This window comes from Mesoplodon densirostris, chromosome 7 (assembly GCF_025265405.1).
Source record: "Mesoplodon densirostris isolate mMesDen1 chromosome 7, mMesDen1 primary haplotype, whole genome shotgun sequence".
Classification (NCBI taxonomy): Eukaryota; Metazoa; Chordata; class Mammalia; order Artiodactyla; family Ziphiidae; genus Mesoplodon; species Mesoplodon densirostris.
Window position 1 is genome coordinate 27314126 of NC_082667.1, and position 13269 is coordinate 27327394.

A 13269-nucleotide genomic window follows, 5' to 3' on the forward strand; every position below is an offset into this window, starting at 1 on the left:
ACAAAGACACCAATCCCACTGGCCTCTGTTTTCATGACCTATCATCTCCCAAAGGTCCTACCTCCAAATACCACCACACTGGGGATTAGGTCTCAACAAATGAATCTGGCAAGCAGTGCCGGGGGAGCGGGTAGGGGGCATAAAACATTCAGCCTCCTGTAGCATGGCAGGAATATGTGTGGCTCAGAATGACAAACAGGGGCTTCCCTGGTGGCACAGTGGTTAAGAATCTGCCTGCCAGTGCAGGGGACACGGGTTCAAGCCCTGGTCCAGGAAGATCCCACATGCCGTGGAGCAACTAAGCCCGTGCGCCACAACTACTGAGCCTGTGCTCTAGAGCCCGCGAGCCATAACTACTGAGCCCAAGTGCCACAACTACTGAGCCCACGAGCCACAACTACTGAGCCCATGAGCCACAACTACTGAAGCCTGCGTGCCTAGAGCCCGTGCTCCACAACAAGAGAAGCCACCGCAATGAGAAGCCCGCGCACCGCAACGATGAGTAGCCCCCACTCGCCGCAACTAGAACAAAGACAGTGTGCAACAACGAGGACCCAACGCAGCTAAAAATAAATTAAAAAAAAAAGACAAACAGCCCAAACAGCCCTCTGTGCCTTAGCAGACGGCACAAAGTATAGCCCACCTACTTATCCTCAGGATGTGCTCAGAGCTCTATACAGCGGGAAGTAATGCTTTTGGCATAACTTCGTTTAAAAAAGTTCATGAAATAAGGCACAGTTTGTTTGGAAGTCAAACTTCATAGTCTACACTTGGGAAAAAAAACAGAAAAAAAGAATGTTTAATACTGTTAAGAATTTTGAGAGAGGGCTCCAGATAAAAAAACAAGCACCATTTCAGCAATGTCAAACAAAGGGCCAAGTCTAGTAATTCTCAAATTATAGTAAGCAGACATTTCACAAGGCAAGCTTGTTAAAAATGCAGATTTCTGGGCTCATCGCAGGTAATCTAACTCGTCATCTATAGTGTAGGCCCTAAATCCTGAACCTACAACAAGGATTCCCCCAGTAATCTGCTGTAGGTGGTTCGTGGACCAAAATTTGAGAAACTGGCATCAGCAGTATTTTGCCAGAAATCACTAGGGTTGCTTGAATCTGGAAACTTCTCTGGAGTTTCCTTGTTAGTTGTTACAGGATCTTGGGGTTAAGGCTGAGAACACTTTTTCCCATCAAACAGGGCACCAAGCCCAGAAGATGTGCTGGAGTGACCCACTTTGGTGTGGTTTTTACGGAGCCCAGTTGTGTGAGGCAAACGTTTGCGATGGAAGGGCTTTCTAACCTTCTTGTCTGGCTGGCTGTGTCTTTCCTGGGCTCACTTAAAATTCATACAACCCCCTCAGAAAACAAGGCTGTCAGGCTGAAAGGCTATACAGGCCCTGGCAAAGGACTTCAAAATTTTAAATAGCAATTAGAGAAAATGAGAAAACAGGTCGGCTTGATGTTTGGTCCAAGGAATAGGAAATGGCTACTCAAAATTCGGAAGCACATTTTTGGGGGTCTTTTTGTTCCTCTCTGCACCTTAACTTTTTATGCCCTAACATGCTCCTCTTTCATCTGAGGCCTGTCTCCTACTCTAGAGGGTGATCAAAGCGCCAGCACTCCAGTCTTTGACCCTAATAAGTAGCCAACGCCCTCACAGACGCTGGGCCGGATTTGGCGTTCAGGCTGCGGGGTGAAGCTCTCAAGCGCTCGCACGAATTTTACTGCGAGCTCGAAAAGGGGGCGCCGCCTTTGCGGCCCAACTGTCTTCCCCATCCCCAACTGTTGCCCCTTCCGGCCACCGGCTGAAGCCTTGCTCGGCTCCTAGGCTCTCGGGTCAACGGTCACGGGCAGAGAAGCCCACGTGGACCTCGCGTCGGGCAGCCCCGCGTCCCCGGAAGCTCAGGCTCTCGGGCGCCGGGCTGCGGCGTTCTGGGAGGTCGCTCTGAGCGCTCCGCGGCCCGGGCCACCGCATCACTCACGACCGGTCCCCGCCGGGCCGCCCCGGTCCCTGGAAAACAGCGAGGGTAAGCACTGCGAATCCCGTGGACGTTCTGGAAGCCGGCGCGGGGCCGCGGGCGAGCCCCGGGAGGGAGTCGGGGTCTCCGGCGGCTCCTCCGCGCGCCGCGGGCGCAGGCCGCCGTCTGACCCGAGCCCGCCCGGGTTTCAAATTCAGATACGCGGCGGCTGTGCACCTTCCCTCCGCTCCTCCCCGCCTTACAGAGCGCGGTGGACCTGGGGGCCTTTCATTGCGCGCGGACAACGCTCCTGCGTGGGACTGGGCGGAAATGTCCCTGGGCACCGGCTGTTTACCCCCAGCCCAACCTCACTTTCTGCCCTTGTACACAATGCCCTTGCCCAGCCAGGCCGCGTGCCCGTCTCGACAAGTTCACCCCCGCTTGCCAGCCAGGACCAGCTGCCTGCTTTCTCTTTGCTCAACTCATGAATCCCCTCTAGGAAACAGACCGGAAGGGGGAGCTTTGGGCCTAGAGAAGGCTTTTCTGTCCAAAAAGGCCCGCCTCCCGCGCACCTGGTTTTAATAAGAGCCTAGGGAGAAATACGGCCGGGGACCTGAAGAATCCCCAAGAAATTCTGTCTGGAGAGAGAAAGAAGGGCGCACACGGATTGTACTTGAGCAGGCGCACTCACTGTACAAGGCTGTAAAGGCCTCGTGCACTTTTCAACTTTCTTTGGCTTGGAGAGGATGTGGATGGTAGTGATGTTAGAAATGGGATATAAACAGCAGTTAAAAACACATCTATTAACATCAGAGGACAAGGAGCTTGCACAGTTGTGCACAATGTATTCTTTTCTACCCAGTTTTGGTAACAAAAAAGGAATATTGAAAACAACCTTGCCCCTGTCCCATATTCCCCACCGCCTAGTCCATGTGCACACAGATGTTTACATAGTTGCATTTAGAGGTACACGGCATTCTTATTTCAAATTCTGGAACAAGGGAGGTGAATTACCTCCTAATAGAACGGAAGTCTTCTTTAGTTCTGAGCAAAAGATCTCTCAGTACGTGAGCTGGAAGTTACAGATTGTATCATGCTTTCAACCTATGTTATAAAAGTTTAAAAGATAAAGGACATGAAAGGCTTTTTAAAAAGACCCTTGTGAGACATATATATTCACACACATTTTCTTTGCTCTTCAGTTAAAGCCAAGAACAAATTTTCCAATATAGCACTTTGATCTTTGCACTCTTAAGAACTCAACTCTACCTTGTACTAGAATTTTGAGAACATTAATTTTTCAGCAAACATTTCTTAAACCCCTAATCAGCGTTAAACCAGAGAACTCATGGTTGTACTGATGTCCCCTCTGCTTGGAATGATTATCTCCTGTCTCTGCTTCGCTTGCTCGGCCTTACTCAGATCTCTGCTCCAATATCCATTTCCCTGCCCACCGTCATGCACCAAAGATATTTTATTTCTTCAAGGCACTTACCATGATCTGAAATTATTAATTTGATTATTGTCTAGCTCCACTGCAGTCATTTAGGGACCTGGCTGTTTTATTTGCTGTTAATGTCCTAGAACCATACACTGGCCAACTCCCGGGTTCTACCAGGACTCGTATTTAGTAAATATTAAAAAAAAAAAAAAAAGTTTGCAGTTTAGAGTGTAGCCTTGGGAGCATTTGCTAAGTGATTGTGACCCTCAAGGAAACGTCTCCTGCCCCACGCCCACCCCCCCTTTTCCCCCTGGGTAGCTTGGGCGCAGCTGCTGTGTGACCCACTGGCCCTTCTAAGGACCCACACATGGTGACCCACCAACCCCAGGAAATAGGCCCTGGAGGCAGCTCAGGCAGTTTTTTTGGGTCCAGATCTTGGACTAGAGAGCGAGTGGGATTCTCCCCCAGAGGCTGGGACTGCTGGCCACACAAACCCCCTGACCCTTTAGCACTTCCTAGTGCTTGGCTGCATGCATAAGGTTCCAAAGTTCATGGTGGGAGCTGCTTATGAAAGATGCGCTGTTATTGTTGGACTCCCAGCACAGGGAATAATTAGGGGAGAGACATGCACTAAAGTCGAGGTCTTTCCTTGTGGGCTGGGTCATTCACGGAGCCGCGACTGGCCTCTTGCTGGCAAAGGCTCTGGATTCCTACGTGGTTCACTTCTCGGAGGAAGCCTGGATGACAAAGATGCTGGGAGTGGGAGCAGAAAAGTTTGGAATTTCCCGTGGTTCCTCGGGGATTGACTGTGGTTGAGAACCACCCTGGGCAACACCGAGGTAGAGTGTCTGGGTCCGCTTGCCTTTCCTCAAGGCCACTCTGGGCTCCCGGGGCCTTACAGTCTGCCCTGCACGTCCTGGGGGCGGAGTTAGAGACCGCAGCAGGGGGAGGAACCCCGAGGTTCTGGAAATTGACAGTTGCCAGCAAGGAAGAAGCTTTTCCTTAAGCTCCGCAGTGCCCAGCATGGTGTTTGGCACATGGTGTGTGTTTAATAAATGTTCATTCAAGTATCGAACTGTGTTTCAGGCCTGGCTGTGTCGGTGGACAGGGGCTCTCGAGGTCCACTGCCTGGGTTCAGATTCTGGTGGCTCCGCCAGCAAACTGTCCCTCAGCATCCCCATGGCCCACACCCCTCACTGTAAGATGCTAAGAATGTTATCCACTTCATAGGGTGCTTATGAGGGTTAGATGGAGTAAATACTAGAAAGTAGTATACTCAGAGCCTGACACATACTAATAGAGTAGGTGCTAACACATTTTTAAAAAATACAATATGGGAAAGGTAGCAGTTACCTCATGGGGGAGAAACGGGAATGGAGTCAGAAAGGGGCACGCTGGGGATTTCAAAAGTAACCGTCATTTTCTCTTTCTTAAACTGGGTGGGTTTTGTGATATTGCTATTCTTTTTACTTTACATCTTATAAATGTTTTAGTAACTGCTCCATATATGATAAAACATTAAGACTGCACACTCTGATGTCTCCTATTTATGTGACCTGTCTTCTTCTTGCACAAGCTTATAAGGGAGGAATTATTATTATTTCCAGTTTACAGATGTGGGAACTTAGGCTAAATAACTTGCTTAAGTTATGCACAGGTAAATAAGAGATCCCGGATTTAAATCAGTCTGTGTTCTTGACTGTTCTGTATGGCTTTCTTATGTGTTGCTGATATAGCAGGTTGTATCTATGCTTTAGAAATAACGAAATTCTGTATGGCTTTCTTATGTGTTGCTGAGATAGCAGGTTGTATCTACGCTTTAGAAATAATGAAATTCATTACCCTACCAATGGTCCACTGACATAAAATTGCACATTATGGCTTATCTGTGTGAATCAGTATATTCTCAACTCTGTGAAACCAAGACAAAATATAGAAATAAACTTGATCCAGAAATGGTTGATTGCAAATTGCCACTTCTAACCCTCTACTTGAAACTTTATATTCATCAAAACTGCCTACTATTCTCAGTAGTTCACTTAATAATGAGAAATGCTAAAATGCTATATATTTTAATTTAAAATAAATGCATATAAAATGGGATGCCACTTATATGTGTTTTATTTACTTTTTATCTAAAACACATATGAAATCTCTCTATAAAATATGTATTGGGATTCCATCTAAGGTTTCAACAGAAGAAAGGTCCAGGATGCAAGAAAAAGAAAATTGACTATTGCTGGTTTAAGAATATAATTGAGGGGACTTCCCTGGTGGTCCAGTGGTTAAGATTTGGCCTTCCAATGCAGGGGGTGTGGGTTCGATCCCTGGTCATGGAGCTAAGATCCCCCATGCCTCGCAGCCAAAAAACCAAAACATAAAACAGAGGCAATATTGTAACAAATTCAATAAAGACTTTAAAAATGGTCCACATCAAAAAAATCTTAAAAAAAAGAATGTAATTGAGGTTTAAAAATTTGATAGTATGAAACAGCTAAATGTCATTCAACAGACATTTATTAAATGTTTTTTTGTATAAAGCATCGTGTTAGGCACTTAAGGAGAATACAGAGATGAATAGGATAGTTTGATATTCAAAGTTGTTTGTAGTCCTTCAATGTGTAACATGTTAATATACTATGGATTGTTTTGAGACATGATGCTAATCAAAACTGATTGTATTATGAATTTTGAGATTCCAACAATTGAAGTGTTTGGGAGAATGCAAAGAAAAGATCAATGATTTCACAGCAATTCCAGTATTTGAGCTGGACTTCAAAGTTGGATAAAGACAAGGGGAAAATGAGAAGGTGCATTGAGGAGAGCAAATGCGGGGTGTGGGGTGTGGGGTTAGGAAATCTTGAGACCTGTAAATAGTTCAGTTGACTAGAACTTTAGGTGGGAGATGAGGCCAGGAGGGCAGGTTGGAGTGAGAACCACGAAGAACCTCACTTGCCAGACTGAGGGGTCTGCCTTTCCTTATCCAGTTGGCAGTGGGGAGCCACTGAAGGTTCCTAAGCGTAGTTGTGACATGCTCAGCACTTCAGCCTAGAAACATTCTTCTGATGGTGGTTGTTAAGAGGGAAGAAAACAAGATGTGGAGACCAGTGAGGAGGTTTTAGGGATAGTCAAGAGGGACAATCATAAGGACTTCAAGTAGCACGATGGCAGGGGACATAGAAGAAGAAAGTTTTGACGGAAGAGGTATGGCTGGAGCTGAATTTATAGTTTGATGACTGATGGAATGTGTTGACAAAAGGAGAAATTAAAAAAAGACTCTAAAGATTTGAGATGGATGCCATTGACAAAACAGAGAAGTCAAGAGGAGGAGCTAGGGATATTTTTAAATAATTAGTGCATGAGGATGTGAGAAAGCTGGAGTTGAAATCTCTATCCTGCAGGACTTCTCTGAGCCTTTGGAGAAAGCGTCATACACCATTTCCCCAGCTGACCACAGAAAGCCCCTTTCCTCCTCCCCAGACATTTTCAGAACGCTGTTTGGAAATGTATCAGCAGACCAGGCCTGCGAGGAAAGAGCAAGCCGAGTACTTTGGACCTTTAACAACATCAGTACCACAGTACAGCCAGGACACACCTCATAGGACACCTCACACCCAGGACGCTGGGTTCTGGGACCCAGGTCAGGTAGTAGTTGCCCCTCTCTTCAGGCTGCTGTTCTAGGTACCACTTCATCATGTCTTGGATTTATAGCAAAGGGAAAGTGCAGTATCAACTTTGAGTGGAAGATGAGTGAGAATTTCACACTCTTTCCTGAAGGGTTGGGAAATTCGGGGGAGATTTTGAATTTTCTTAGGAATACTTTACTCTTCCTTCTGAGGGGCTAGAAGACATGGAAGCCCTGTTTCTATTATTGGTGTGCTGCTACTGTTCTTGTTTAGACATCATTTCCTTTAGAACAGGGTCCTTGGGTTTTGAAACCTCATGTATGTATTTAACACGAAATCATCCAAATGGACTCATCTCTAGGTTTGCTGAAAGCTCTCCAAGTGACATTTAGGGACATGATTCCAGTTAAATCAAAGGCTCCCCTTACCACAAAGTCATCTCCATGATTTTTAAAAAACGACTTTAAACACAAATTTAACTATTTTAAAATGTATAATTCAGTGGCATTAAGTACATTCACATTGTTGTACAAACCATCACCATTATACATCTCCAGAACTTTTTCATCTTCCCAAGTGAAACTCCATACCCACTCATTTCCCATTCCCAACCTCCAGCCCCTGGCAACCACCATTCTATTTTCTATGAATTTGATCTCAAGGGACATCATATAAGTGGAATCATACAGTATTTGTCCTTTTGTGTTTAGCTTATTTCACTTAGCAATCCATGTTGTAGCATGAGTCAGAATTTCCTCCCTTTTTAGACTGAATAGTACTCCATTGTATGTATATGCCACATGTGTTGATATCTGTGGACATTTGGGTTGTTTCCACCTACCTGTGATCTTGATTAAGTTTTTTAAGTGGTCCCTGCATGGAGCTTCCTTCCGCACAAGTTGGTGATGACTTTGGGGTTTGTTTTAATTATATTTGAGTTGATAATAGAAAATCACAAATCATCTCATTAAATCAAGATGTGAAATTGGATTCATTAAACTTTAGAGGGAAAAAAATGCTTCTTAATCCCTATTTCAAGTGGATTTGGATAGCAGTTCTGGACTTGATTGGAGGGCTTGGTCCCAGGAGCTAACTCGTGATTCCTGGCAGGAGAAAATCCCTCTTGATTTGGAAAGGGACCAGGGCTAGCTCACTGGTAGCAGTTCAGTGGTAGGGCCTGCTGTGCTTTCCTACCTCTTTGCATGGCCTCAAAACAATTGGGTAGAAAGGTGGAAAAGTCAGTAGGATGTTTGGAGATCCAGGCTCAGACACCATGGAGAAGAATTTGGGAGTTTCCCGGGGACATGCTGCTTTGGAGGCTGCTGTTGGTACTTAGTTTTGAGTTGGAGAGAACGGATTAGAAGAGGACTTTGGTGGAATGGGGGGACGTGGAAGCTATGAGTCCAGCGGTCAGCTCAGCTTCCCACACCATCCTTTTCTCCTTCCCTGAAGGCTTTTGTTTGGAGAAAACAAAATAATTTTGACTGAGCTATTAGGTTGGAATAATTTCAAGGAAATTTAATGAGGTTTCTTCCCCCTTTGCCAGCCTCACAGAGAACAACCAGCTTTATCATGTGAATCTACCGATTCCCAAATTGTGCCCTGCGGTGCCTGGAGGTGCTGCAGTAAACTCACAGGGTGCTGTGAGATAGTTTAAATTTTTAAGGAAAACAGAGCTATACTCAACATCTGTGGATGCTCAAGAACCACTAGCTCGAAGTGTTCGTAGTTTGACCATTAGATCATGCTACATTCCTTTAATGATGTCACATCTTTGCGGAGTTGGGTTTTTGGTGGCTGCTGTGATAAAATCGAGTATGGGGATGGAATCAGTGTGGAGTAGGAAATGAGGGGAGCAGCGTCCCATCTGATTCCAAAGTTCAAGAAGTTGTACAGTGCCCCATAGGTGTACACAGTACATGAATAAGTAACTGTGATCATTTAAGAATGAAATTAAAATTTTTTTCCAGTTTATCTGTATTATTCTTTTAAATGGCTACTAAATTACTAGGACATAAATAGTAAGTTGTTTGGACTTAACTACTTAACAAGTGGAACTGGTAGGTATTTCTTTCATCCCAGGGGTGCCATAAAAAATTACTGGGACACCACCGGAGATTTTGAAAATCTTTGCTTCAGTCTATCAGAAAATTCTCAAAGTTGTGTATTTACTTTTAAATACATGAAATATGGGACTGGAGATGAGATGACAAGAGAAATAAACATTCTGCTTTGAGATTTTTCTGAATTAAGTAGCTTTATTTTTCTATTATAAAATTATTATGTATTGATTATTTAAAAAATCCAGAAAGGTACAAAATAGAAAATAAAAACCTCCATGTTACCACCCTCTTTTTCCCTCTCCCCCACTAGAGATAACAGCTGCTAACATTTTGGTGGATATTCTTCCAGACTTTGATTTTTCCTGTGTATGTTTAAGAATAGATATTTATAAAAATTGGACCATATAAATTCTATTTTGCTTATTCCTTTTTAAAATTCACTATATTGCGGCTATCTTTCCATGTTAACATGAGTAGAGTTGTAATCACACATGATGTGTATATATTTACTTTAAACAGATTTACAAATATGCTTTCAAGGGAGAAAAGCCTTTCAATTCTAAAGGCCTTATTACGGACTGTAGGATGATTCCACTATTAGAGTAGCTCAACCATGCCCCCTTGTGGCGTAGGGCAATATTTAACATTTTTCTTCAAATTTGTGTGTAAGGCCTCGTAGTCTGACATGGAGGCTACAAAAGTGAATGAAATAAGATCTTTTTAAGGAGCTTACAGTCTGTAAGAGGAGATGAACTATATAGTTAAATAACTATGAAAGGGAATAACATGTAATTAGGCATATCTGAAGAGAGCTACCCATACGAGGAAGGGGTTAGTTCATCTTTGAAGATTAAAGACTTCATGGCAACAACAACCATGGTAACAGATAAGGAGTATTGAGTGCTTATGAACCAGGAACTGCTCTTTGCACTTTTTTATAGAAAAGATAGAATTTCCCTCCTCTGGGCCTTTAAACATGGGTAGAATCTTGTCTTAGAGGGGTGAAGAGGAGATGGAATGAGGGCAGGGGACAGTACTCCAGGTGGGGGAACTGCAAGAGCAGACGCTGGGAGTTTGTACAGAGAGGAGTGGTGGGCCTTGCAGATTGCTTGGAGTGATGTGGGAAACGACATTAGAAAGAGGCAAGTGCCTTGAATCCCAGCCTAAGGGATGTGATCTTAATTCTGTTGACAGGCAATGGGAAGCAATGATTCAAATTTTTTGATCAGGGGAGTAATTTTATCAGAGCTGGATTTGGGAAGATTAACTTTTCAGCAGTGTGAAAAATGAGAGGCTCAGGGCAGAGGGGCCAGTTAAGAGGCTACTGCAATGGTCCAGGCAAGATATAATGCCCCTCAAGTGGTGCAGCAGAAAATGGAGAGGAGGGAATGGATCTGAGCTTGGTTAGAAAGCCAGCAATGACAGGATCTCTTTCTTGAGTTTTATGTTTTTATTGTTAATGTAAAACACTACAGTAACATTTCGTGAACTTTGAATGGAGGTCTTCATACCCAGTGGGTTTATTCTACACGAACTAAATAGAATGATTTGCCAGTGTTCACATGCTGATTTCCTCCCTCTCCTCCAAGAGACTGGTTCTCTTAAGGACACCAGCTAGACCACATTAGCTGACCACATGATCTGGTCATTTTGGCAGGGCCCAGGTCCTCTGGTAGGGCACATGATTCCTAGCCATTCTCTAAATTTGTGATGGTGGCATAGTATTTGGAGAATGATGTCACAAGATGTCTCTTTTTCCAATGAATATAGAACCAGAGGGAATGTGCTGATCCTAAGCAAATGGGATTTGGATTAGACCCGAGGAGCTGATTCTAAGGATGGGAGCTTCCTGGAATTGCACAATCAAGGGGGCTGCAGCACACTATTTTGTGGCCACTTAAAAAGATGAGACAATTAATTGAGATGATTGGAATTTAGTGTGTCTTCCAAAATAATTCACTTTACTTACATTTATGAACGCTTATAAAAGAAATCCTACCTTTAATATTATAAGCAGAGAATCACTAGAGCAGTGATTCTCAGAGCGAGGTCACCAATTCATTGGCAAGCCATCAGGCTCTTCTTGATGGGCTCAAGCCTATCCCATAAATGTAAAGGGTGTTATTTTATAATAAAGAGTAAGACACATCAGCTCACATTTATCTCTTATGAAGCTAATAATAAGTGGGTCAGACATCTTCCTCCCAGGTCTTCCTTATCACTGGCTCTCCTGTGCCCGTGTAGGCATGTCCCTATGGAGTATGAGGGTCCCTGATGTGGAGAGAAGTGATTATTTTGACCACTCTTTGTGCATTTCCCCAGGAACCAGTGAACATTTCTGCACTTCATGGGCCCTCTTACATATTGTTTCTTGAGCAACTATCTTGAGTTATATCACATTTTAAAGGTAAGTAAGTTGAATAGGGAAACTAAGTCAGGGGTTTCTAGGGCATCCAGGACCTAGAATTTTGAAAGATTCACGTGGCCTTTTTATCTGAATGTTAGAGAATATGCTTCTGTTCATGGGCAAAGAGGTGTGACTGAATATAATATATAACATAATATAATGCAGTTCTTGAATTTGTGGATCCCTAATTATCATGCTTGAGCTATTTCAAACTTTGCTGGAGTCATAATTCAAAACTGATCTGTCGGGCCTCCCTGGTGGCGCAAGTGGTTGAGAGTCCGCCTGCCGATGCAGGGGATACGGGTTCGTGCCCCGGACTGGGAGGATCCCATATGCCGCGGAGCGGCTGGGCCCGTGAGCCATGGCCGCTGAGCCTGCGCGTCCGGAGCCTGCGCGTCCGGAGCCTGCGCGTCCGGAGCCTGTGCTCCGCAACGGGGGAGGCCACAACAGTGAGAGGCCCGCATACCGCAAAAAAAAAAAAACTGATCTGTCATTGGTATACAGCAGTATCATATTCGAAACCCTATCAGATTATAGTTATGTACTTTATCACTTTTTTTTTTTTTTTGTGGTATGCGGGCCTCTCACCGTTGTGGCCTCTCCCGTTGTGGAGCACAGGCTCCAGACGCGCAGGCTCAGTGGCCATGGTTCACGGGCCCAGCTGCTCCGCGGCATGTGGGATCTTCCCGGACCGGGGCACGAACCTGTGTCCCCTGCATCGGCAGGCGGACTCTCAACCACTGCACCACCAGGGAAGCCCTCTTATCACTTTTTAACCATTTAAATTACATTCCTGTTAATAGGATCTGTGTTTTAACGTCAGCGGGCGAACTAGTGGATTGCACGGTTCATGTCTAGTTGAGTTTTTATGGCTAATTGGCCACATATATACTAAGCTAACCCCTCTATTTAGAAGTGAAGGATTTTACTAAAAATGAGCATATTTTTATTACAAGCAGCTTAGTTTCATCTGCTTAAGTAGTTTTTAAAAGATGAACCATTTTTTCAGTACAACTGTATCTTAATATGTTAACTGTATTTTTCAAATGCAGATTTTTTTCACTAGCTTAATGGGAATTCACAGAAATCATAGCCTTTTAATTAAAGCCAGTATATTTCAGTGCCAGACATTCTGAAGGATTCCAATGAACCAAAAAAGAACACAATTTCTGCACTGGAAGTATGCATATGGGACCCTTCAGAAGCCTGACAGAAATGCCTGATGGAAGGATTTGAAACAGGAAAAAGATTAATAAAAAGAACGTCAGAGTAGGTTTCAGAACAGTTTAAATAATGTGTGTAGCAAAATAATTTTCTACACCAAAGGGTGGTTTGATTGAAAAACTGCGGCTCTTGCCTTGTCTTAATATTATAAAGGCTAAATCTAACTTCAGTCCATTTGAACTACAAAAGCTATATTTTTCAAACCTAAAGCTGGTACAAATGACTATATTTTCAGAACTAGTTCAAGTGGTCTGACAAGCAAAATCTGGAAGATTGGAAGACAAGGGAACAGAACATTTGAAATTGAAAAGATCCTTGAAAGTCCAGAGTCTACAGTCATTGTAATGGCAGCTGTAAGGAAATCACAGGATACATTTGGTTACAGTTTGATCAAACAGAAAGAGCCTGGGACCAGAAGTCAGATGACTTAAATTTTAATCCCTGCCATGCACTTAACTATCTGTGGGACTAGACAAGTCATTTAACCTTCCCATGTGTCTGGTTTTTTTGGTTGTAAAATAATGGTTATATCTGCCGTAACCATTTCATGGTTG

The 13269-nt window shown here is 43.9% G+C and overlaps 1 long non-coding RNA gene across 2 annotated transcripts in view; it reads left to right on the plus strand.

Moving 5' to 3' along the window:
- Positions 1 to 1691: 1691 nt before the first annotated feature.
- LOC132494441 (uncharacterized) overlaps positions 1692 to 13269 on the plus strand; it is a 195969-nt gene continuing 184391 nt past the window's right edge. For both annotated transcript variants that reach the window (XR_009533064.1, XR_009533063.1), the window contains exon 1: positions 1692 to 2023. This is a non-coding gene — a long non-coding RNA (uncharacterized LOC132494441). The remainder of the gene's footprint in view (positions 2024 to 13269) is intronic.